The sequence below is a fragment of the Ranitomeya variabilis genome, chromosome 2 (genome assembly GCF_051348905.1).
Source record: "Ranitomeya variabilis isolate aRanVar5 chromosome 2, aRanVar5.hap1, whole genome shotgun sequence".
Lineage (NCBI taxonomy): Eukaryota > Metazoa > Chordata > Amphibia > Anura > Dendrobatidae > Ranitomeya > Ranitomeya variabilis.
Window position 1 is genome coordinate 925,514,974 of NC_135233.1, and position 25,789 is coordinate 925,540,762.

Genomic DNA, 25,789 nt, shown 5'->3' on the forward strand with positions numbered 1-25,789 from the left:
TGCAGTGTGTATATAGGGAGGCTGTGTGGGGCTCATGCTGTATATAGGGAGGCTGTGTGGGGCTCATGCTGTATATGGGGAGGCTGTGTGGGGCTCATGCTGTATATGGGGAGGCTGTGTGGGGCTCATGCTGCATATAGGGAGGCTGTGTGGGGCTCATGCAGTGTGTATATAGGGAGGCTGTGTGGGGCTCATGCAGTGTGTATATAGGGAGGCTGTGTGGGGCTCATGCTGTATATAGGGAGGCTGTGTGGGGCTCATGCTGTATATAGGGAGGCTGTGTGGGGCTCATGCTGTATATAGGGAGGCTGTGTGGGGCTCATGCTGTATATAGGGAGGCTGTGTGGGGCTCATGCTGTATATAGGGAGGCTGTGTGGGGCTCATTCTGTATATAGGGAGTCTGTGTGGGGCTCATTCTGTATATAGGGAGGCTGTGTGGGGCTCATTCTGTATATAGGGAGTCTGTGTGGGGCTCATGCTGTATATAGGGAGGCTGTGTGGGGCTCATGCTGTATATGGGGAGGCTGTGTGGGGCTCATGCTGTATATGGGGAGGCTGTGTGGGGCTCATGCTGTATATAGGGAGGCTGTGTGGGGCTCATGCAGTGTGTATATAGGGAGGCTGTGTGGGGCTCATGCAGTGTGTATATAGGGAGGCTGTGTGGGGCTCATGCTGTATATAGGGAGGCTGTGTGGGGCTCATGCTGTATATGGGGAGGCTGTGTGGGGCTCATGCTGTATATGGGGAGGCTGTGTGGGGCTCATGCTGTATATAGGGAGGCTGTGTGGGGCTGATGCAGTGTGTATATAGGGAGGCTGATTGGGGCTCATGCAGTGTGTATATAGGGAGGCTGTGTGGGGCTCATGCTGTATATAGGGAGGCTGTGTGGGGCTCATGCTGTATATAGGGAGGCTGTGTGGGGCTCATGCTGTATATAGGGAGGCTGTGTGGGGCTCATGCTGTATATAGGGAGGCTGTGTGGGGCTCATGCTGTATATAGGGAGGCTGTGTGGGGCTCATTCTGTATATAGGGAGTCTGTGTGGGGCTCATGCTGTATATAGGGAGGCTGTGTGGGGCTCATGCTGTATATGGAGAGGCTGTGTGGGGATCATGCTGTATATAGAGAGGCTGTGTGGGGCTCATGCTGTATATGGGGAGGCTGTGTGGGGCTCATGCAGTGTATATAGGGAGGCTGTGTGGGACTCATGCTGTATATAAGGGGCTCTGGGGGGTTTAAAGATATATAGGGGGGTGTTAGCATACTTAATTCTGCTCAATATTAAATGATACAATTAATATTAATTAATATTGAGTAGAATTATTTTCATGCTATTGGTTCGGCCTCCACAACAGTCATGGTCTTTCATCTGGCCCCTCGGGAAAATAAATTGCCCACCCCTGTTCTAGAGACATGGAGTGAGAAGCCCACAGATGATAGCAACAGATTAGTCAGTTCTCTCACTAAATTACACATCCAGCTCTTCAAACTATTCTCTCTGAAATGTCCGAGCATTGCAGAGATAATTTTCCCTGCTTGCAGTCTGACTGATGCTGCCCGTGGTTTTGGTAATATGAATCGACTGACAGGTTCCCCTTAAAAATCTGTCAGCCAAACCTTGTAACCGTGGCAGAATCAACTGACCATGTACTGTGTATGAGATCCACCAGATTCTCATATGACAACTAATGGAAAGGTTTGCTAAGGCTACTTTCACATCAGCGATTTTCTCCGTTCGCGGCAGATACTGCAGTTTTTCCGCATCTGTCGCGTAACATATCACTTACGGGCCGGCAACTCTGCGTTCGGCCTCATTCATTCCCTATGGGACTTGCGGACATGTGCGGCACTTGAGGTGAGACAAAAAAAACACTGCTAACAGAATTTTTTTTTCCTGTTGCTGCAAGTACTGCATTTGCCGGATCGCAGCAAAACCGCAAGTGCCGCAAGTCCCATAGGGAATGAATGAGGCCGAACACAGTGTTGCCATAAGTGATCCGTTACGGATGCGGAAAAACTGCCGGATCTGCCGCAAATGTCAAAAATCGCTGATGTGAAAGTAGCCTAAGTCACTGCCGATAGTGTCTGCATTAGTCATACTCGCCAATGGGGAAGGCAGCACGAAAAGTGCCTAGGGCAGCAGAAACTCTAAATACGGCCCTGCCCCTATGGGGAGGTATATAGTAGCATATGTGTTTCAAACCTTGTGGTTCTTTATCATTGCATGCTATAGAAACATAATCCTCAACCTTATATAACTCACCCTTTTAAGTCAAGTGACCAAGGTAATAATGTCTCATTAACAACAACCACAAGACAGATGTCATCAACCAAGGTATCACTTTAATCAGTATAACGGTGCCAACCTGACAGTGTCTGTAGTTTAAAATACTGATGACAGGATCGCTTTAAGTGCATTTTAGTAAATAAAAAGTAACCCTCAAAGTTGTCTTAAGACAATTTTGACATATTCACATTTGTCATATTCACCAGACAAATTTCAAAACTTATTTACTTATGGCAAACATTAGCAAAGTTATTTTATATCACAGCAAAAATGGCATATGATGGCATCACATAAGTCATACACAATTATCAGAAAATCAATAGTGATGCTATATATGTATTGGTTGGATACTTTTTTCGACTCGCAAATTCCATACGGTCATAATAATAGTTTGATCATTGCTTTTGTGGAAACAGGTGTCCCAGATTTATTTTATCTCCTTAAAAAAAATACTGCCACATTAAGCACAGTGGTATCTGTCTCTGAATGGAGTGACATACTGACAGGTGTTGTCAGCAAGGAGCCTAATGACTGAAAGATGTGTTTGTCTTATAATGGAATTCAATAAAGCATAAAAAGAGAGACAAAGCAGCAGTATTGCGCATTGTGTCGCTCTTGGCAGTCAGTGGCATTTCATTTTTTCAGAGATAGAAAATCGGAGCATATTAGAAAAACAACATAAAATGCATACAACATATAAACAGGAGAATGGAAAATAACTGACATCATGATACAGATGTTATGTTTATGTTGGTTCAGTAAAGAAGGGAATTTACAAGATGCACTGTCTTAATAGCATCTTCTTATGTTCTTTTTACCCCTTTTCTATAATATAGTGGGAGCAATTTATATCAAAACTCAGATAGCATGAAACACATGGGTTTCCAATAAATTCTATCAGTCTCCTAAACATGTATACCCTAGGGTTTTTTTTGTTTGTACCCTGCCAGTACGAAGGGTCTTCTTTTCCATTAGGACAACCTCTATCTGAGGCATATATGCAAGAGAACTAGTAAGGCATGCAAAACCGTATCTATTTTTCCAAATGAACCAGCCTTGCTACCACTCTGTCTCATAAACATATGGCCAATGTGAGGGAAAAACATGTATAATAGCTGATCAAGACTAGGTCCTAATTGTAGAAATGGGTTTTCCAGCTGCAACAAGACACAATATGTACCATGTGGCAAGTCCTGCTAATCTAGAAGTAATTGCAAACTGTAGATACATCACCAATGTAGCCTTTAAATGTAACCTTTCAGGTTAAAAATTATATTTCATCTGCAGACAGCATGGTATGGAGCAGGAGGCAATGATCAGATTAAATAGAATTTTGTTGGAAAACATTCAGTAAAACATATTTATTGAAATTCCTAGTGTTTAGATGCAGTTGAGTCCATTTCAATGATAGAGAGTATTTCCTGATTGACTATGCATGCAGAGCTATCTGTCAATAAATACTAGGACTGCCCACTAGACTTATACAGTATGTATACAAACACCGGAGATGAATCTTTTCCAAAATCTATATATCATTCCATCCAGCTTCTCCTTCTTTATACCATGCTGCCCACAGATCAGAGAACATGGTCAACGTGATGTGTTCACTTTATTAACTCTATATGCTACCTCTGTCCTCTGCAGAAAGAAAAACAAATGCTGACAAAGAAGGCTCTGGAAACTGCAGTTATATAGTAATTACTATACTAACATACCTCTTTGTACATTCTTTAAGATACTGTTGCCTAAACATTTTTTGTTTAATACTTGAGCAAGAATTCTAGTATGATGTCCACCAAAAAAACTGTTTCTCATGCCTAGCATTATATTTATGGGTTTTGACACTTTTTACGACTTGTACAACACGGAAGTGAAGCATTTTTAGCAATGGTGAAGTTTGATGCAAAATGAAGTCATCTTCCCAGTGGCGTGTTCCTCCTTAAGCCTTACTAAAAATGCTCCTACATTCAAGTTGCATTTGTGGTGTAAGAAATGCCAGGACTTTTTCTGAGTTTGCCAGACAGGGGTAGTCACACCACATCCTGCCCATCCTGCCCATACTCCTCCACTGCTTTGCCCATGTTGATGGAACTTCTGTAAACTGACATGAAAACTACAAAAGTCACACAGTTATTCCACAAATCCACATTGAGCAACAGTAATGTTACCTTTTATAGCTTTTTACACCAGTTTTCTGGCAAAAACATTTTGATAAATCAGCACCAACACTCAAAAAAATTCACCAAAAGAGAGGCACACATTTCTGGCACAAAGTAAGTCAATTTAATAGGTGGTGCAAACACAGTCTAGTCAGTTTTATAATTGCAGATTTATTTAGCAGAATTAACCACTTTGATACATTTGATGACTATCTGTTATAAATATGCACTGTCTAAAAATTAAAAAGTTTTGACAAATATGCATATTGTGTTTCTTTAACTTTAATTTATCATTTTTTTAAGTCACTTTCCTTGCAGTATATCTTGCAGCATATTTTGCAGTATATTTTGCCATTTTAGAGCCAATTTCTTCAAAAAGATGCATTTGGGTTTATTCATTTCTAATTCTAGGCAAAATGTTGCCTTTTTTATGCCTTATTTAGCAAAAAGTGACATGATCCATTAAAATGTGACACAACTTTAACATCTGCACAAACATTTCTGACATACAAAATACTACTTTGGTTGGGAAGGGGGAGAGAACTGGAGAACATTTATGTAAAAATTGTGTGACTTTTTAAAAAGTTGCAAATAATTAACCGGCCACAAACATCTTGAGTACAAAAAACAAAGCCATAATGGCAGACAAAGAGAAAAGCATATGAAGAACAAAAGTAAAAAACAAACATCAAAATAAACGCAACCTTAAAGAAAAATGCAAAACAAAAAGCAGCATTAAAATAAGAAAAGGTAGTTCAAAAAGAGGAGCAAATGTAATAATGAGTTGGCCCTTAGGATCAGAAATGGATGATTCTTTAATTGGAACTTTTTAAAAAGCCAGAAAATATCTACACAAAAGTACTAGAAACTTTTGTGCAAATGTTATTAGAGTTTTGTGCAACAATTTATTGGACTGTGCACCTTTTTATTCTAAAAAGATGCTAAAAATGTAAAAGACAAAAGTGTTAGGGCTGGCGTAATGCACCAAATAATAATAAAGAAGATATAAGGTGCGTTCGCAGCCCAGGGTCCACCGTGCAGAGATGACATCTGATGCCCTGTAATGGTGGACAGTATATGGCGGTATGGTATAATGTGTACACACACGGGTTAGCTTCACCCAGTATGTAAGGAGGCGAACCCTTTTGCGTCACAGGGCCGCAATACCGCAGAGTGAACACTAGTATTAGGTCACAGACTCTGCCCCAAGGACACGAGGTTAGAGTCCCTCTAAACCACTAGCGGTCGGCACCGCAACTGCGGTGCCAGGGAAAAGCTAAAAGATTTACCGCACTATGTAACTATGTAACTAAGTGCGTGCAGTGCCGCTCTGGTGGACACCACTTACCACCCTAACTAGGGCCTGGAAAGCACACTAGTTGTGCACGGCACCGCACTGGCGGTCGCTGCTAATAGACGTAGTATACTCGTGCCTAGTGCTGGATGGCAAAGTCTGGTGCTAGATAGCTCAATCAACCAAGTACAGTACAGACCAAAAGTTTGGACACACCTTCTCATTTAGATTTCTCTGTATTTTCATGACTATGAAAATTGTACATTCACACTGAAGGCATCAAAAGTATGAATTAACACATGTGGAATTATATACTTAACAAAAAAGTGTGAAACAACTGAAAATATGTCTTATATTCTAGGTTCTTCAAAGTAGCCACCTGTTGCTTTGATGACTGCTTTGCACACTCTTGGCATTCTCTTGATGAGCTTCAAGAGGTAGTCACCGGAAATGGTTTTCACTACACAGGTGTACACTGTCAGGTTAAATAAGTGGGATTTCTTACCTTATAAATGGGGTTGGGACCATCAGTTGTGTTGTGCAGAAGTCAGGTGGATACACAGCTGATAGTCTTACTGAATAGACTGTTAGAATTTGTATTATGGCAAGAAAAAAGCAGCTAAGTAAAGAGAAACGAGTGACCATTATTACTTTAAAAAACAAAGGTCGGTCAGTCTGAAAAACCGGGAAAACTTTGAAAGTGTCCCCTAGTGCAGTTGCAAAAACCATCATGCTCTACAAAGAAACTGGCTTGCATGAGGAAAAGGAAAGGAAAACCAAGAGTCACCTCTGCTTCTGAGGATAATTTTATCCGAGTCACCAGCCACAGAAATCGCAGGTTAACAGCAGCTCAGATTAGAAACCAGGTCAATGCCACACAGAGTTCTAGCAGCAGACACATCTCTACAACAACTGTTAAGAGGAGACTTTGTGCAGCAGGCCTTCATGGTAAAATAGCTGACAGGAAACCACTGCTAAGGACAGGCAACAAGTAGAACAGACTTGTTTGGGCTAAAGAACACAAGGAATGGACATTAGACCAGTGGAAATCTGTGCTTTGGTCTGATGAGTCCAAATTTGAGATCTTTGGTTCCAAGCACCGTGTCTTTGTGCGAAGCAGAAAAGGTGAACGGATAGACTGTACATGCCTGGTTCCCACCGTGAAGCATGGAGGAGGAAGTGTGATGGTGTGGGGGTGCTTTGTTGGTGACACTGTTGGGGATTTATTCAAAATTGAAGGCATAAAGAACCAGCATGGCTACCACAGCATCTTGCAGCGGCATGCTATTCCATCCGGTTTGCGCTTAGTTGGACCATCATTTATTTTTGAACAGGACAATGAGCCCAAACACCTCCAGGCTGTGTAAGGGCTATTTGACCAAGTGATGGGGTGCTACGCCAGATGACCTGGTCTCCACAGTCACCAGACCTAAACCCAATAGAGATGGTTTGGGGTGAGCTGGACCGCAGAGTGAAGGCAAAAGGGCCAACAAGTGCTAAACATCTCTGGGAACTCCTTCAAGATTGTTGGAAGACCATTCCCAGTGACTACCTCTTGAAGTTCATAGGTTCATCAAGAGAATGCCAAGAGTGTGCAAAGCAGTCATCAAAGCAAAAGGTGGCTACTTTGAAGAACCTAGAATATAAGACATAATTTCAGTTGTTTCACACTTTTTTGTTAAGTATATAATTCCACGTGTGTTAATTCATAGCTTTGATGCCTTCAGTGTGAATGTACAATTTTCATAGTGATGAAAATACAGAAAAATCTTTAAATGAGAAGGTGTGTCCAAACTTTTGATCTGTACTGTACATGTAACAACGCTAGGGATGGGTATGATTGAGGAGCTTTCACCAGATTCAATCACACGTCCACACACACACGAGTTTAGTTTTATATTAGCGCATGACCGAGAGGCCATGCGAGCCTTTTATAGATGAAGCCTTCTGGGACCTTCAAAAAATTATCATATATCAGATTCAGTTGGAATTAGTTATAATTGCGGCTCATAAAGAAAAAACTAATACCTCTAAAAATATATTTTTATTAATCAAGTTTTTTTTTTAAGAAAAACCCCAAACTACAAAATGTGAAAAAAAACAAACGTAAAAAGTAAAAAAACAAAAATCTATTGCTGATCAGTAACAAGTATAACAGCATAGGTATGAATAAGCCTATATGACCCTTGTTCACCCTAACTGAACCCTTCCTAACAGCGGAGGTTGGCACCCTCTTGAATCGCAAATGGCGCCCCTGCTCACCGGCGGCTCTCCCTATAATCCCTAGAAGCCCCTAAGATAACTAAACGACAGATAAACATATAATCATAATACAATTACAATCTAATATTTCAAGCTTTCTGTGGAATACTAGGATGGGCAAACCCTGTAACAAAGATAGGGCTCAAAAATTTTTTTTACTAAGCCATCGTTATACACTCAATTAGAGATGCCAATTAATCACAACTTCAAAAAACGTGGTATTGGTGGTTAGGTTAATAGCCTTTACTTTAGGGAGAAGGAAGAGGTGGGGATGTTCTTTAAAAAATAACCTCCACAATCCCTATTTACAGAGTCCCTTCCTGACTGCGCAGGTTAGCACCCTACCACAACACGCAAATGGCGCCCCCACTCAAACATGGCTCACCCTCAAATTCCCTATAGCTCACCCCTTGTTTATTATAGAGGGATAAAATCAAAGAGGAGAAAGGGGGTTAGGGGTCATTACACACCAACAAATAGCCCCCTTAGGCCAATATAACCACTATAGGTATAGTTTGTGCTGCCATTATAATGTACTAAAAATACAACATTTTTTACACAGTCTTTTGTAATATAGAGCTTATTTTGTCAGTGGCAAAAGAGAAGATGCAATCATGAGCAATAAATCATTGACACCCCATTATGTCTAGTTCATTCAAAAATGATACAACTGCATATTAAAATGGCAGCCTAAATAAATCATCATAACTCTATTGCACTATGCCCAAACAGATCAGCAATCTGATAGATAAATTCAAGATACTATCCTTAATACGCTAGATTAGCATTGCCTCAGCCAAAACAACATTATTTCTTAAAGTGCAAGGTTCACTTATTCAGTGGCAAAAGGACCAGGGCATTAGACAAAATCTGTAAATAGTATAAATTAGCTTACCCTTCGATCCCTTTAAGTGAATGTCATCATCACATTCATCGGCACATGCACCGCCTATCATAGCGTTCCACCCGCACTGCCTTTATGTGGTCATACCATGCAGCGCACACGCACGAGGATCCCCATGATGAACCCACTGCTCAAACGACCTACTGATACATTTCTACCCGAATCCTGCATAATCTGGCAGATATTCACGGAGTATCTTCATGGCATTCTGACCATATCTACTTCCCTGCTATAGGCATGCCCACACCACAGGTCACCTGATAAATGGCGCAGACGTTCCTACACAAGGATATACTCTATTATATGGTACCATTATGCACATCTATGTATAGTGTTTCTTGGGCATCCCCCATCAAAGTTACATCATATTGGCTTGATTTTAACAAAGCAAATCCTTTATAGTTTTTTGCTCTGATTAGTTTAGTCCTTCATATTTTTTGACATTACTCATTGTTTTTATCTTTTTTCTTTATTCACAAGAAAAACCCACACCTGATATAAATAGCTGTAGTAAGATGAAAGAAAAGATGTTGAGTAAATAAGTCCCTGTATCTCTGGGCTTATATATAATTCATGACATGAACCCTCTTGCAGGTCCATGTAATGCTCAATATGCTCTTCTGATCAGACAAAAAATAAAACCTGTAAAAATGAGGAACGGGTGTCCTCATATGAGACAACCATACGTTAGTCGATCATTAAACCCCCTAGGGGCTACAGATTCCATTTTGAAGATCCACTGAGTATCTTTTTGCAAAATGAGTCTGTCCCAATCACACTGTCTCCCACTTTGTCTGATTACTTCCAATACGCAAAAGAAGAGGATTTCCCCTTTGCCTTGATGTGCTTCCCAAACAAGGCGGACCACTGGTGTATCCCTCTCATTTCTGACGTCACCCAGATGTTCGCTAATCCTTTTTCTAAACTCCCTTCTTGTCTTGCCAACATTGTTCTTCAGACATGAGCATGTGGCCATGTAGACTACTCCTGTGGTTTTACAATTTGCAAAATCTCTTATGAAGAACTTCTTACCATTAGAAGTGCTCAAAAAACTCTTTCCTGGTGTCACCCATTTGCAAAATGAACAATTCCCACATCTAGACATGCCACAGATTTTTCTATCTAGCCATGTACCCTCATGTCTTATATAGTGGCTATGTACCAATCGATCTTTTAAAGAACGGCCTTTACGAAAAGTAACTGCTGGTTTCCTGGTAACAACATCAGACAGTGATTCATCCATCTGTACGATACTCCAATGTTTGTTAAGAATTCTGAATATTTGATCTGTTTGATTATCATAAGTACCTCTCAATTCTCACAATATCCAAATCCCTCTTAGTGGTGTTGGGCTGCAAAAGGGTCTGTCTATCTCTCCCCAGTGCGTTTTTTAAAGCTGGATTCAAAACCCATTTCTGGTAGCCCCGTTCCCTAAATCATTCCCTCAATTCAAAAGACTGAGTCCTAAATGTGTCAGATTCGGAGCAATTCCTCCTAACTCTAAGGTATTGGCCACGTGGAATACCCTTCTTAAGAGGGACAGGATGGTGACTGTCCCATCTCAGGAGGGCATTCGTTGCCGTCGGCTTACGATAAATGCTGGTCCCCAGCAAACCTTGGGCATTTTTCGTTATTTTTACATCCAGGAATGCCAGCTCATTCTCATCACTCTCACATGTGAAACCTAGCCCAATGGGATTTATATTGAGTTCCTTCACCTTCACAAAATTCTCAAATTCTCACTTTGTCCATATCCAGATGACAAAGACGTCGTCTATATACCGATACCAGGCAGCTATCTTTGTTGACCACCAAATATCGGAATTGGCAAAGACCATAGTTTCCTCCCACCAGCTCAGGAGGAGATTTGCATACGAAGGTGCACAGGAGCAACCCATCGCAGTCCCCCTGAGCTGGTGGAAGTACTTCTCATTAAAGACAAAACAATTGTGGGTCAGGATGAAACTCCTTGTCTTAAGGTAGAAATCTAATGCTCTGAGACCCATCACATGTGGGATGCTACTATATAGGGCTTCAACATCTATTGAGCCAATAGTGCTTCCTTTTTCACAATGACGCCATCAATTTTTAACAATAAGTCAGAAGTATCCTGCACATAGGAGGGAAGTGCTGTCACAAAAGAGCGTAAAACCTTATCAAAATATATGCCCATATTCTGACTTAGAGAACCAACCCCTGACACAATGGGGCATCCTCTAAGGGGGGGGCTAATCCCTTGTGGACCTTAGGGAGGGCATAGAATGTGGGGATAACAGGACAAGTTGGGGACATAAACTTGTATTCATTTGCAGAGATAATCCTATCATTAAGACCTCTATTCAAAATCACTAATGGGATTACTTTTCAATTTTCCATAGGTACCGTTATCATCAAGTATTGAGTTACACATTTCTATATATATTTTGTGGATGACCAAATTACGCCCTTTATCGGATAGTTTAATAATATTGGCAGAGTTTTTTTCCAAATTCTCAAGCGCTTCCATTTCCTCATAGCTCAAGTTAGAGGGGACATTAGGATTATCTCTACTCAATTTTTTAAGGTCATCCTCTACCACTTTCAAAAAGATATCAATGTTTGTATAGTCACCGGGGGGGGGGGGATTTTTTTGCTCCTGAGTTTGACATCCATATGTGGGCATAGCCCTTGGTGCCTCTCATTTTCCTCCAACAGATTCACCAAGGTATTAACTCCCTCAAGATCATCCTCAGTAATACCTAATTTCAGACACTGATCTCTATCATTCTGAGAGAACTTTTTCCACTTTAATTTCCAACAAAAAAGATTGATGTCCTTCACCCACACAAAAGTATTATGATGTGTTGTAGGAACAAATGAGAGTCCCTTTTTAAGGACCCCAATTTCCCCTGGTGATAAAATATGTCCACTCAAATTTATAACCTGCTTCATGTCCGTACTCATTGGTTTTGTTTTATCAAGTCGTAACCCACAGGGGCTCTTGGATCTAAAAAAGATGAGGAGGGTAATGATGATGAGGGTACTGATGTTGAGGAGTCTGAGGTTTGATGCCCTGTTGTGGGACCCGAATAGCTTGGACCTTGCCTTCTGCCTCCATGATAACTTCCTGAACCTCTCCTCTAATTTCGCCATCTACCTCTCTGATAATGGGAGCCCCCCTCCCTCTCTGCTTCCAAGGAATTCCTCCACAGTTTCTTTCAGTGTCTGATGTTTCTGCCTCAGAGGAGGATATTTCAGATCCTAGCTCAGCCAGTCCACCAAAATTATAGCCTTTATTAGCCTTAAACTCATTTGAGTCTCTCAAAAATTGTGAATGTTTATGATTCTTTATTTGAGTTTGATATTTTTCAATTGATACCTGCAGAGTACTCTCTTCTGTTAAAGTCAGGATCCGATTTAAATTTTAGTGTTTTTTCTATCAGATCATTAAGTTTCTTTGAGACTAGTTCCAAATTATTTTTCTCTTCCTCCAACAATATTCTCATAAACCTCACTGACGAGGCTATCGATTCTTCCCTCCACTCTTTTAATAACCCTGGATTACTGATCCTAGGTGAAGGAGAAATATTAATCCTTAATCCCTTAGCTATAATGCTATTTTTAACATAGTTTTCCAGGGCTTTTATTTCCCACCAGGATTTCAAGTAGCTCTTATAACAATAGGTTAGATCCTTGAAAACAGAGTATAGAGATGGGGTAGAGTCACTCCCCGGAGAGTCTGCCTCGACAGAGAACACCTGATTTGCCTCATTTACCCAAGATTTGGAATTTATAGGTCCCGACAGAAAGCCAGCCATACTATTTAAATCTCAAAAAATTATCATATATCAGATTCAGTTGGAATTAGTTATAATTGCGGCTCATAAAGAAAAAACAAACACCTCTAAAAATATCTGTTTATTAGTCAAATTTTTTTTTTTTAAAGAAAAACCCCAAAGTGCAAAATGTAAAAAAAACAAATGGAAAAAGTAAAAAATCCAAAAATCTATTGCTGATCAGTAATGAGTATAACAGCATAGATGTGAATAAGCCTATTCTCCTCTTTGATTTTATCCCTCTATAACGAACAAGGGGTGAGCTATAGGGAATTTGAGGGTGAGCTATCTTTGAGCGGTGGTGCCATTTGCGTGTTGTGGTAGGGTGCCAACCTCCACGGTCAGGAAGAGACTCTGTAAATAGGGATTGTGGAGGTTATTTATTAAAGTACATCCCCACCTCATCCTTCCCCCTAAAGTAATGCTTATTAACTTAACCACCAATACCACATTTTTTGAATTTGTGATTAATTGGCATCTCTAATTGAGTGTATAATGATAGCTTAGTAAAAAAAAAGATTTGACCCCTATCTTTATTGCAGTTTTTGCCCATCCTAGTATTCCACAGAAATCTTGAAATATTGGATTGTAATTGTATTATGATTATATGTTTATCTGTGGTTTAATTATCTTAGGGGCTTCTAGGGATTATATTGAGAGCCTCCAGTGAGCGGGGACACCATTTGAGATTCAAGAGAGTGTTGGAGCATAATTATGACATGGTGGGGATATCTGAAACATGGCTCGATGAGAGCCATGACTGGGCTGTTAACTTGCAGGGCTATAGCCTTTTCAGAAATGACTGTACAGATAAGCGAGGGGGAGGAATGTGTCTGTATATAAAATCGTCCTTAACCCCTTCCCAACCTGCGACACCACGTATGCATCATGAAAGTCGGTGCCAATCCGACCTGTGACGCCTATGTGGCGTCATGGGGGGATCGCGTCCCTGTAGATCAGGTGAAAGGGTTAACTCCAATTTCACCCGATCTGCAGGGACAGGGTGTTAGGGTTTGTGGAACGCACCGAATACATTAATTGATGGGATTGGTGCGTTCGCAACCCGGGATCCACCGTGCAGGAAAGAACCTGCTGCTAAGTAAATGGCGGCACAATATGGCGGTATGAACCAGCTCTGTTAGCTTCACAGAGCGGCCGAGAAAGCAAAGCTCTGTGCCCTGTTAGACAGAGGCACAGGCTAACTACCCAGATGAGAGCAGTCAATGGTCATGCATGCACACAACACTCCTCGCCGGAGTTGTCAGCATTCTAGGGGCTTATTTCAGCCAGGTCCCTGAATACACTCAAACACAATCTCCTCGCCGGAGGTGCCAACATTCTAGGGGCTTATTTCAGCCGGGTCCCTGAACACATTCAAACACATGACCACAGTGGCGCAAAGCACGTAACTTTGGAAGATACTAGCGCATGGCCGTGCAGCCATGCGAGCCTTAAATAGCTGCAGCACATACAGGACCTTCCTAGAATTACCAATAGATTTGGCTGCAGTACCTGTGCATGTGACCCTTGATCTCCACTGAGAGATCTTGCCCTGGGCATGCTCAGTGTGTGCAAAGCAGGACTTAGTCCCAGAAAAGCCTGCTCGCCGCAGATCAGTGCAGGGTACAATAGCAGAGCCTGGAGAGGCAGCAGTAACCCTTTGCACAGAATCAGTCTCAGTGAGACGCTGGGACCGACATCTCCGCTGAGCAGGCTCCACTGTGGCCGATGGAGAATGGGAGACCGCAGCAGACACGGATCGAGATTCCCCCTGTGCAGCAGAGGAAACTCGACTCCTAACACAGGGGGAGTGGTACTTCAGCCCAGGGGGGTGGCTTCACCCCCCCATGGCTACGATCGCTCTGATTGGCTGTTGAAAGTGAAACAGCCAATCAGAGTGATTTGTAATATTTCAACTATGAAAACTGGTGAAATATTACAATCCAGCCATGGCCGATGCTGCACTATCATCGGTCATGGCTGGAAACGCTGATCTGCCCCCCCACCGCCACCGATCTCCTCCCTGGTCCTCCATCCTGTGCTCTGCTCCCCTCCGTCCTCCTGTCCGCTCCCCCCATGCTCCGATCCCCCCCCCAGTGCTCCGATCCCCCCCCTAATACCTACCGAGCCTCCCGGTGTCCGTCCGTCTGCTCCATGGGTGCCGCCATCTTTCAAAATGGCTGGCACATGCGCAGTGCGTCGCTGAATCTGCCGGCTGGCAGATTCGTTCCAGGTACATTTTGATCACTATGATAAAACCTATCACAGTGTTCAAAATAAAAAAAAATAGTAAATTAACCCCCCTTTATCACCCCATAGGTTTTTATTTTTCCACTAGGGTTAGGGTTAGAACTAGGGTTAGGGTTAGGGTTAGGGCTAGGGTTACGGTTAGAGCTAGGGTTAGGGCTAGGGTTAGCGTTAGAACTAGGGTTAGGGCTAGGGCTAGGGTTAGGGCTAGGGTTAGGGCTAGGGTTAGAATTAGGGTTAGAACTAGGGTTAGAACTAGGGTTAGAATTAGGCTATGTGCACACGGTGCAGATTTGGCTGTGGATCCACAGCGGATTGGCCACTGCAGATTCGTAGCAGTTTTCCATCAAGTTTATAGTACCATGTACACCTATGGAAAACCAAATCTGCTGTGCCCATGGTGCAGAAAATACCACGCAGAAACACTGCGTTGTATTTTCCGCAGCATGTCAATTCTTTGTGTGGATTCCGCAGCATTTTACACCTGTTCCTCAATAGGAATTCGCAGGTGAAATCTGCACAAAAAACACTGGAAATCCACGGTAAATCCGCAGGTAAAACGCAGTGCCTTTTACCTGCGGATTTTTTGAAAATGGTGCGGAAAAATATCACACGAATCCGCAACATGGGCACATAACCTTAGGGTTAGGGTTGGAATTAGGGCTAGGTTTGGAACTAGGGTTAAGATTAGGGTTGTGGTTAGGGTTGGGATTAGGGTTAGGGGTGTGTTGAGGTTAGGGTTGTGGTTCAGGGTGTGTTGGGGTTAGGGTTGTGATTAGGGTTATGGCTAGAGTTGGGATTAGGGTTAGGGGTGTGTTGGGGTTAGTGTTGGAGTTAGAATTGAGGGGTTTCCACTGTTTAGGCACATCAGGGGTCTCCAAACGCAACATGGCGCCAACATTGATTCCAGCCAATCTTGAGTTCAAAAAGTAAAATGGTGCTCCCTCCCTTCCGAGCCCCGACGTGCGCCCAAACAGTGGTTTACCCCCACATATGGGGTACCAGCATACTCAGGACACACTGGGCAACAGCTATTGGGGTTTAATTTCTCCTGTTACCCTTGCGAAAATAAAAAATTGCTTGCTAAAACATAGTTTTTGAGGAATGAAATTTTTTATTTTATTTTCATGGCTCTGCGTTATAACCTTCTGTGAAGCACTTGGGGGTTCAAAGTGCTCACCACACATCTAGATAAGTTCCTTGGGGGGTCTAGTTTCAAAAATGGGGTTGCTTGTGGGGGGTTTCTACTGTTTAGGCACATCAGGTGCTCTGCAAACGCAACGTGATGCCCACAGATCATTCCATCAAAGTCTGCATTCCAAAACGTCACTACTTCCCTTCCGAGCCCCGACATGTGCCCAAACAGTGGTTCCCCCCACATATGGGGTACCAGCATACTCAGGACAAACTGGACAACAACACTTGGGGTACAATTTCTCCTGTGACACTTGTGAAAATAAAAAATTGTGGGCTAAAAAATAAGTTTTGAGGAAAGAAAAATGATTTTTTATTTTCACGGCTCTGCGTTATAAACTTCTGTGAAGCACTTGGGAGTTTAAAGTGGTCACTGCGCATCTAGATTAGTTCCATGGGAGGTCTAGTTTCCAAAATGTGGTCACATGTAGGGGAGCTCCAATGTTTAGGCACACAGGGGCTCTCCAAATGCGACATGGTGTCCGCTAACGATTGGAACTAATTTTTAATTTAAAAAGTCAAATGGCACTCCTTCCCTTCCGAGCCCTGCCGTGTGCCCAAACAGTGGTTTACCCCCACATGTGAGGTATCAGTGTATTCAGGAGAAATTGCCCAATAAATTATAGGATCCATTTTATCCTGTTGCCCATGTGGAAATGAACAAATTGAGGCTAACAGAATTTTTTTGTGAAAAAAAAGTACTTTTTCATTTTTAGGGATCAATTTGTGAAGCACCTGGGGGTTCAAAGTGCTCACTATGCATCTAGATAAGTTCTTGGGGGGGTTAGTTTCCAAAATGGGGTCACATGTGGGGGAGCTCCAATGTTTAGGCACACAGGGGCTCTCCAAACGCGACATGGTGTCCGCTAATGATTGGAGCTAATTTTTCATTCAAAAGTCAAATGGCGCTCCTTCCCTTCCGAGCCTTGCCGTGTGCCCAAACAGTAGTTTACCCCCACATATGAGGTATCGGTGTACTCAGGAGAAATTTCAAAACACATTTTAGGATCCATTTTATCCTGTTGCCCATGAGAAAATGAAAAAATTGAGGCTGAAAGAAATTTTTTGTGGAATAAAAAGTACTTTTTCATTTTTATGGATCAATTTGTGAAGCACCTGTGGGTTCAAAGTGCTCACTATGCATCTAGATAAGCTCCTTGAAGGGTCTAGTTTCCAAAATGGGGTCGCTTGTGGGTGAGCTCCAAAGTTTAGGCACACAGGGGTTCTCCCAACGCGACATGGTGTCCGCTAAAGATTGGAGCTAATTTTTCATTGAAAAAGTCAAATGGCGCTCCTTCCCTTCTGAGCCCTGTCGTGTGCCCAAACAGTGGTTCCCCCCACATATGGTATATCGGCGTACTCAGGACAAATTGTAAAATAACTTTTGCCATCCAGTTTCTCTTTTTACCCTTGAGAAACTAAAAAAATTGTTGCTAAAAGATCATTTTTGTGACTAAAAAGTTAAATGTTCATTTTTTCCTTCGCTGTTTCTTCTGCTGCTGTGAAGCACCTGAAGGGTTAATAATCTTGTTGAATGTGGTTTTGAGCACCTTGAGGGGTGCAGTTTTTAGAATGGTGTCAGGTTTGGGTATTTTCAGCCATGTAGACCCCTCAAACTGACTTCAAATGTGAGGTGGTCACTAAAAAAATGGTTTTGTAAATTTTGTTGTAAAAATGAGAAATTGCTGGTCAAATTTTAACCCTTATAACTTCCTAGTAAAATAAAAATTTGTTTCCAAAATTGTGCTGATGTAAAGTAGACATGTGGGTAATGTTACTTATTAACTATTTTTTGTCACATATCTCTCTGGTTTAACAGAATAAAAATTCAAAATGTGAAAATTGCGAAATTTTCAAACTTTTCTCCAAATTTCCATTTTTTTCACAAATAAATCGACCTAAATTTATCACTAACATGAAGCGCAATATGTCACAAAAAAAAATCTCAGAACCGCTAGGATCTGTTGAAGCATTCCTGAGTTATTACCTCATAAAGGGACACTGGTCAGAATTGCAAAAAACGGCCAGGTCATTGAGGTCAAAATAGGCTGGGCCATGAAGGGGTTAAAACCCATCCGGCATGATAATATAGGTGAATTTAATGAAAATGTAGAGTCCCTATGGGTGGAGATAAGGGGAGGAGGAGAAAATAATAAATTGCTGATAGGGGTTTGTTATGAATCTCCCAAAATAATGGAAGCAATGGAGAATATCCTCGTAAAGCAAATTGATGAAGCTGCGACTCAAGGAGAAGTCATTATTATGGGGGACTTCAACTACCCTGAAATAGATTGGGGAACAAAAACCTGCAGTTCCAGCAAAGGTAATCGGTTTTTGACAAGTATGAGAGACAATTACCTTTCACAACTGGTTCAGGACCCAACAAGAAGGGGGGCACTGCTAGACCTAATATTAACAAACGGGCCAGACCGCATATCAAATATAAGGGTTGGGGGTCACTTGGGGGGTGATCACAAAATAATAAGTTTTCATGTATCCTTTAATAAGATGTGTAGTAGAGGGGTTACAAGGACACTAAACTTCAGGAGGGCAAATTTCCAATGGATGAGAGAGGATCTTGGTGCAATTAACTGGGACGATATCCTGAGACATAAAAATACACAAAGAAAATGTGAGACGTTTATTAGCATCCTGGATAGGACCTGTGCACAGTATATACCGTATGGGAATAAACATACTAGAAATAGGAGGAAACCAATATGGCTAAATAGAGCTGTAAGGGGCGCAATAAGTGGCAAAAAGAAAGCATTTAGAGAATTAAAGGAAGTAGGTAGTGATGAGGCATTAAATAAATACAGAAAATTAAATAAATTCTGTAAAAAGCAAATCAAGGCAGCAAAAATTGAGACAGAGAGACTCATTGCCAGAGAGAGTAAAAATAATCCCAAAATATTCTTTAACTACATAAATAGTAAGAAACTAAAAAATGATAGTGTTGGCCCCCTTAAAAATAGTCTGGGTGAAATGGTGGATGAGGATGAGGAAAAAGCCGATATGCTAAATGACTTTTTTTCATCAGTATTTACAAAAGAAAATCCCATGGCAGACAATATAATACTGGAGTATCTGAAGAGGAATAACCTCATGACCCAGTATCAGCACGGGTTTACTAGGGACAGTTCATGTCAAACTAATTTGATCAGCTTCTATGAAGAGGTAAGTTCCGGACTGGACCAAGGGAACCCAGTAGATGTAGTGTATATGGACATGTCAAAAGCTTTTGATACGGTGCCATACAATAGGTTGATACATAAAATGAGAATAATGGGGATAGGGGAAAATATGTGTAAGTGGGTTGAGAGCTGGCTCAGGGATAGGAAACAAAGGATGATTATTAATGGAGCACACTCGGACTGGGTCGCGGTTAGCAGTGGGGTACCACAGGGGTCAGTATTGGGCCCTCTTCTTTTTAACATATTTATTAATGACCTTGTAGGGGGCATTCAGAGTAGAATTTCAATATTTGCAGATGACACTAAACTCTGCAGGGTAATCAATACAGGGGAGGACAATTTTATATTACATGATGATTTATGTAAACTAGAAGCTTGGGCTGATAAATGGCAAATGAGCTTTAATGGGGATAAATGTAATGTCATGCAGTTGGGTAGAAGTAATAAGATATATAACTATGTGCTTAATTCTAAAACTCTGGGCAAAACCGTCAATGAAAAAGACCTGGGTGTATGGGTGGATGACAAACTCATATTCAGTGGCCAGTGTCAGGCAGCTGCTACAAAGGCAAATAAAATAATGGGATGCATTAAAAGAGGCATAGATTCTCATGAGGAGAACATAATTCTACCTCTATACAAGTCACTAGTTCGACCACACTTAGAATACTGTGCACAGTTCTGGTCTCCGGTGTATAAAAAAGACATAGCTGAACTAGAGCGGGTGCAGAGAAGAGCGACCAAGGTTATTAGAGGACTGGGGGGTCTGCAATACCAAGATAGGTTATTACACTTGGGGCTATTTAGTTTGGAAAAACGAAGACTAAGGGGTGATCTTATTTTAATGTATAAATATATGAGGGGACAGTACAAAGACCTTTCTTATGATCTTTTTGATCATAGACCTGAGACAGGGACAAGGGGGCATCCTCTACGTCTGGAGGTAAGAAGGTTTAAGCATAATAAGAGACACAGATTCTTTACTGTAAGAACAGTGAGACTATGGAACTCTCTGCCGTATGATGTTGTAATGAGTGATTCATTACTTAAATTTAAGAGGGGACTGGATACCTTTCTGGAAAAGTATAATGTTACAGGGTATATACACTAGATTCCTTGATAGGGTTTTGATGCAGGGAACTAGTATGATTGGCGTATGTGGAGTCGGGAAGGAATTTTTTTCCCCAATGTGGAGTTTACTCTTTGCCACATGGGTTTTTTTGCCTTCCTCTGGATCAACATGTTAGGGCATGTTAGGTTAGGCTATGGGTTGAACTAGATGGACTTAAAGTCTTCCTTCACCCTTAATAACTATGTAACTATGTAACTATGTAACCTCCGCTGTTAGGAAGGGTTCAGTTAGGGTGAACAAGGGTCATATAGGCTTATTCACACCTATACTGTTATACGCAATACTGATAAGCAATAGATTTCTGGATTTTTTACTTTTTCCGTTTGTTTTTTTCACATTTTGTAGTTGGGGTTTTCTTTAAAAAAAAAATTTTTGATTAATAAAAAAATATTTTTAGAGGTATTAGTTTTTTCTTCTGGGACCTTTCTAGTGGTCCAATCAGAGCTGCTACAGGACCTGAGCATGTGACCCATTTTGCGCACATTACATGTGTAAACAGCATAGTGAGAGCTTAGTGTGAGCGTAGGAAGAGTGAAAGCAGCATATAGGGAGATTTTCTGAGTCCAAAAAGCTCTATTAAGAGCTACTGAGAGGGAATATTAGTTCTCTATTAGGTTAAGATAGCATAGGGAAAGATTTAATGCAAAGAGAAAGGCAGGCAGGGCATTAGCATTGCTAGTACATGCTGATGATCTCTGCTTGGTTGCATTGTGAATAGTGTAAGAACAGATTGTGGGAGTAGGGAGAGAGGCAGGGTTTCATATTCAGTGCCATAATATACAAAACAGCTCTTTTTAGAGCAAAATAATATTCTTTAGTACCAACATGTACTAAACAATCTTTTTTAAAAGCTAAATAATATTATTGAGTAAGAGGATATTCTAAACCGCTTTTTTACAGCTAAATAATATTCCTCAGTCTCAGCATATACTAAACCGCACTATTTTTTCAGCTAAATAGTATTCCTTGGTGCCAGCATATACTAAACATCTTTTTTTAAAGAAAAATAATATTACTTGCCTATTGCTGAAACACCATACATTTATCTAGCAGTTGTGCGACTGGCGCATAGCCTGCTGAGATACATAAACATCAGTAATTTCCCTGAGTCTACTGTTGGCATGTGTCATAAAGATGATATAATAAAAAGATTATTCTGCTATTGGTTAAATAATTTTCATATATTTGTCTAGCAGTTGTGTGACTGACGCAAAGACTGCTGAGATACGCAAACGTCATTATTTACCAGTAATTTTCCTGAGTCTGCTGTTGTCATCTCATAAAAGCGATACAACAAAAAATTACTCTATTGGTTAGATAAATAGAGTATATTTATCTAGCAGTTATGCGATTGGAGCAAAGTCTGCTGAGATACGCAAACATCACTACTTACCAGTAATTTTCCTTAGTCTGCTGTTGTCATGAATCATGCATTGCAATGCATTGAAACTGAAATCATACTGCTGTAAGGGAAAGTCTCAGCAGATAAGTAAAAAGTTAAATAAAAAGTTACAAAAAATTGTACAAATATTTTTTTAAAAATCGGAAAAAAATAAAGTATATTGTATCCATAAATAATAATTTTTATGAAAAAAAACAAAGCACACTTATTTGTTATTGCCACTTCCAGAGTTACTCGACCTATAAAGATGTCCCACCAGTTAACTTCTTCAGTGAACACAATAAAAAAATAAAAAATAATGCTCTTTTACAGTATTATACTGCCGAACAGAAAGTTGAATAAAACATGATAAAAAAAGAATGTAAATGAAAATAGCATATCTGAAAATGTCATCTTATCCTGCAAAAAAGCTACCGCACTGCTTTGTCAGCAGAAAAATAAAAAAATTATAGGTCTCAAAATAAAGTGATGCAAAAATATTTATATTTTCTATAAAATAGTTTTTATTGCATAAAAGTGCCAGAACAAAAAAAACGAAATAAATGTGGTATCGCTGCAATCATACTGACCCAAAGAATAAAGCTTCCTTATCAATTTTACCACATATGGAATGGCATTAAAAAAACTTTCTTTAATTGCTTGCTTCTGTTCATTCTGCACCCAAAAATTGGAATAGAAAGCAATCAAAAAATATTGTTTGCCTTACAGTGGTACCAATAAAAAAGTCAACTTGTCCCCTATAAAAGAAGCCATCATATGATTCTATCGGCAGAAATATAGAAAAATTATAGGGCTTAAAATATTGCAATGCAAAAAAGTATCCTTTAGTGTGTGACAGCCGCCAAACGTAAAAAAACCCACTATAATTCTGGTTGTCTAATAACTTATGCATATATTATTTATAAAAATAAATAAAATAAATTTCTTACCCACTGTTGCTTTGTTCATTCTGCCTCTCAAAGATTTCAGTAAAACTAACATTTATCTGGTGCTTTACGCTGAGCGCTTACACTGGGGTATCCGTGTAAATATCTTAAAAACATGATTCCGGTGGAATCCTGTTGGAAGATTCCCTATAGTAAGGCAGATGGAGCAATGTGGATGCACTCTGGCATATGATCCAGTGGGTCCATCTTTTTATTCATTCATAAAGTGCAGTCTGCCCCAGTTTTGTGTACTTCTGAAAAAAGGTCACTGCTGAACTGAGGCCAGAGAGAGTCCAGAGTACCTCTGCTACTTCATTATAGTGAATAGATTCCTCAGGGGTTTCAAGTGAATTATGTCACTCAGAGATTTTGATGGAAACCCTGATGCAAGTGCACAGTGTAGAGTGTGAGCCAAAATGTTATGTAAAATGTTCCCAATAAAAGGAGGAAATATATCCAGAAAAAAAGCAAGTCGTTACTCAGGTCCATCATCTGTTAATGGAAATATAGGAGGTTTCCATTTCCTGGTAATACAAAGACTTTAAAAAAGCTAAATAACTCCTGGCTCCATAAAAGAAATCTAGCTAGTTATGCACTCCCAAATTCAAATGTTCCCTCCCTTCTGAGTCCCACAGTGTGTCTGAACCACATTTCACTTTCACATTTTTAGCAATGAGAGTCTGTCTAATTTACAGTTGCATGTCTCAAGAAGCATGAGCTGGGCACTACCACATACTAGGCACTATAACGTACCGGGGACTACAATCTACTAACATTACACGTACTGGTCATTACAATGTACTAGTCACTACAATGTACTTGACACCACAACATACTGGTGACTACAATGGCAGTTTGCAATTTTCATTCAGCAACATCCACTGTTGCTTGATTCTAGAAAACACCCATGGAGTCAAAATCATCACTACACCTGTAGATACATTTCCAAAGATTTATCATTTGCACTTGAAATGTGATTCTGCTCTTCTAGCATTAAAAGGTTCTGCACATTGAGTACTCAAACTGTTCTAGGAAAATCTGCACTCCAGGAGACAAATAATGATGCTTCCCTTCTGAGTCTCACCGTGTAACTAAGGAGCATCGTACACCCACATATGGGGTATTTCTACATTCATCAGATAGTGTGGGACAAATCTGGGGATAAACAACATTTTGGTGTTAGAAATGTAATTATTTTTTTTGCCAATGGTATAAAATTCTGTGACCCACCTGTGGTGTCAATATGATCACTGCACCTCTAAAGGAATTTATTGAGGAGCAATTTGTAACATGGGTTTTCCTGGGGGGGTTATGCTACTTCAGGTGTCCTGCTAATGTGATATGGCACCCTCCAACCAGTGCAGCAAAATATGCACTGTAATATGGAGCTCCTTCCCTTCTGTGCTTTTCACTGTGCCTCAAAAGTAGTTTTTGATCACATACGAGGTATCAGCATACTCAGGAGAAATTGTAAGCAAAATTTTGGGTTTCATTTTTTCCTGTTACCCTTGTGGAAATGCAAAATTTGGGGCTAAAAGAACCTTTTTTGTGGGAAAAATTTGATTTTTTTTTTAATTTTATGGCTCTACAGTATAAATTTCTGTGAAGCACCTGGGAGTTCAAGGTGTTCATCATACATCTAGATAAGTTCTGTGAGGGGTCAAGTTTTCAAAAAAAGTGTCAATTCTGGGGTATTTCCACTTTTTAGGAACATCAGGGGCTTTCCAAATGTGACATGGCATCTGCTAATTATTAAAGCAAATTTTGCATTCAAAAAGTAAAATGGTGCTCCTTCCCTTACAAGCCCTGTTGAGTTCCCAAACAGTAATTTTCCTCCACATATTGGGTATCGGCATACTCAGAAGAAATTGCACATTAAGCTGTATGGTGCAATTTCTTCAGTTATCCTTATGAAAATGCAAAATTTGGTGCTGAATAAAATTTTGTGGGAAAAATTTTGCTTTTTTATTCTCACAGCTAGTGTTGAGCATTCCGATACCGCAAGTATCGGGTATCGGCCGATACTTGCGGTATCGGAATTCCGATACCGAGATCTGATACTTTTGTGGTATCGGGAATCGGAATCGGAAGTTCCCAGTGTATGGTTCCCAGGGTCTGAAGGAGAGGAAACTCTCCTTCAGGCCCTGGGATCCATATCCATGTAAAAAATAAAGAATTAAAATAAAAAATAGGGATATACTCACCCTCTGACGCGCCCTGGTAGTAACCGGCAGCCTGCTTTGCTTAAAATGAGCGCGTTCAGCACCTTCCATGACGTCACGGCTTCTGATTGGTCGCGTGCCGCTCATGTGACCACCACGCGACCAATCACAAGCCGCGACGTCATCCCTGAGGTCCTAAATTCCCTTCTAGCAATTTAGGACCTGAGGGATGACGTCACGGCTTCTGATTGGTCACGTGGCGGTCACATGAGCGGCACGCGACCAATCAGAAGCCGTGATGTCATGGAAGGTACTGAACGCGCTCATTTTAAGCAAAGAAGGCTGCCGGTTCACAGCGGTAAGGTCCAGGCTGCGTCGGAGAGGTGAGTATATCAATATTTTTTATTTTAATTCTTTATTTTACACATTCATATGGATCCCAGGGCCTGAAGGAGAGTTTCCTCTCCTTCAGACCCTGGGAACCATCAGGGATACCTTCCAATACTTGAGTCCCATTGACTTGTATTGGTATCGGGTATCGGTATCGGCGAGATCCGATACTTTGCCGGTATCGGCCGATACTTTCCGATACCGATACTTTCAAGTATCGGACGGTATCGCTCAACACTACTCACAGCTCAATGTTACAAACTTTATAGAATACATTATTTATAAACTGTGAAGCATCTGGAGGCTTAAGGTTAATTGAGGGGTCTAATTTCCAAATCATGTCATTTGTGGGAGGTTTTCACTGCTTAGGCTCATCAACTAATTGTTTCAGCAAATTCTACATTAAAAAATGGTGCTTCTT